A 2390-nucleotide genomic window follows, 5' to 3' on the forward strand; every position below is an offset into this window, starting at 1 on the left:
CTGTTTATAAAAAATTTTTTAAGAAAGTATTGATTTTTTACATACTCAGGTCTTATGTTGGGTAAGATGAGAAATTGCGACGGTTTTATTATATGAGTCTACTCAGGGTGACATTCACTAACTGGTTAGTTCGAATATTGGGTTTTTACAGTTTTCAGGAAATCCTGAAACGATTACCTTATTCCTGTGAGTACTTTGTTTAACAGCTCATGTACTAAAAACCAATAGTTCAATCCACGCTTTCCCGATTTACTGTCTCACAGACTATTCCCATAAATGGATCTTTACTAAGGACGCAAGGAAGAATTTCTTGATTGAAATCTTGTTGTAATTAATAATTCAAATTTTTTTTGTATTTACACGTTTATCTCTTGAAAATCTAATATGTATTTCCAACCAGGTAGGTAGAGTTTTGATTAACTGTCGTCGTAATGGAAACGAGCTAGTCAAGATAAAAATTATTTATAAAACCACACCGAAATGCAACAGTTTTTACTTTAAATTATTTCATATCCATGGAAACAAAAGAGGATACAAGTGTTTACATGTTTTTAGTTCAGTTTTATGTCATAGAATTAAAACATTTTGTTCAACTGGCAGCACATCAATGGAGCACGACTAGGAACACTATGAAATGGCCAGAAGCAGAACCAGGTCCTGGGTCAGGATCAGGTATCACATGGATAAGTTACTTTTATTATTTAGATATATTTTTCTCTATATATTGATACACCAAACAGTTTACGTCCTAGACTGCTATTCTCTACAAAAACACCGGAATAATTTGAGCTTGTATGTAATAATTTTTGGGTCGCAATGGAAACATAAATTCTATATTGTATTATTATTTCCTTCAATTATAGTCTAATTTTGTAAATTTAAGTCAAAATCCATTTTATTTCTGTAGAAAAGCTATTAAGTTATACTAATTTTAATTTAATCCTCTCTTTACCAAAGGTGTACAGAGAAAATATGTTTAATATTATTCTCCTAACGATCATCATGGTAATTTATGAACAATTTTGGACTAGTGGATAAGAGATATATTTATGAAAAGCAATTTATAACTTATGTCTTACAACAATCTTTCTGGTATCTTCAAATAGGCTAAATATTGAAAATGAGTTAATGTTGGTGTATGCTAGTTTTTTTTTGCCTGGTCCGTGTGTCTTATGTCCCATCCAGGACAAAACTACTTGATTCGGAAGCTAGGGGTCAGCCAGACATCCGTCTTTACGCTTCTGATGAAGGGTCGCGTGTACATGGGAGGGGTTACTGCATTCCATGCTTCCTCACTCTGCAGCATCGGTTCCACAATGTTGTCTGCCGAAACATCGCCAACTGTGGTGGCAACTGTGGAGGCGAACATTCGCCTGGCCTCGGTTAAGCATCCGCAAGCGAAGAAGGTGTAATAAACGTCATCATCTTCTTCCGGGCAGTAAGCACACAGAGGCGACCTGACTTTTCCCATCCTGTAGAGGTACTTCCTAAATTAACCGTGCCCTGTCAGGAACTGACACATGTATATACTTATCTATCTATCTTATCTATATACTTATCTTATCTATCTTACTTATCTATCTCCCCGTTGCCACGATCTATCCAGGATTGAAGCTCTCGAATGAGACCGAAGGTCCAGCGACCGTCCGATATTTCCGTCCACCTCCGCTGTTAATCCTGCAGAGTCTCCACCCTGGCAGCAACCACGGCATCCTCTCTACCCCGCTCGGCAGCCTCCCGAAAGACGGGTTGTCTGTCGATGGCAAGCAGAGCAATAGGAATCACCCCAGCCACAACCACCACGGCCGAACCGGAAATGGTGCGATAGGCGCAGGCGCCTCAAGTGCTGTTCTTCTCTATACCGATAACAGCTTTTGACTGTATCGCCTTATCCTCATGACACCCGCCCAAATCTCTGCGCCATACATAAGGGTTGAGTTTACAATAGACATGAGGAGGCGTCTCTTACTTGATCTAGGGCTACCTTCGTTAGCTATCAGCCTGCCGAGAGACAAAACCACCTTAGAGGCTTTGTCGCACACCGCCTGAATGTGCTCCTAATACCGAATACGGCAGTCGAGTAACATACCCAGGTACTTCGCCGCAGTCCTTGTCCGATCTTCGACACCCCCCACATTCATAGAGATATCATAGAGATATCATAGAGATATCCGTCGATTACATCGTTAACACGTGACCGGATTGGGGACCACAACTGGAAAGATTAGTTGCGAGGAAAGTATGGTTACTAATGCAGAACAGGCTTTCGATCGGAAGGTCTTGGGGTCTTGAGCCGAAGCTATTGCAGTGGTTTTGTATCTCCAGGATTAGACCTGGGCTGCAGTTTTGGGGCTTTTTTCTCATGGATAATTACTAAGTCCGGACTAGCT

Source organism: Homalodisca vitripennis, unplaced genomic scaffold, assembly GCF_021130785.1.
Source record: "Homalodisca vitripennis isolate AUS2020 unplaced genomic scaffold, UT_GWSS_2.1 ScUCBcl_596;HRSCAF=2968, whole genome shotgun sequence".
In the NCBI taxonomy this organism is placed as follows: domain Eukaryota; kingdom Metazoa; phylum Arthropoda; class Insecta; order Hemiptera; family Cicadellidae; genus Homalodisca; species Homalodisca vitripennis.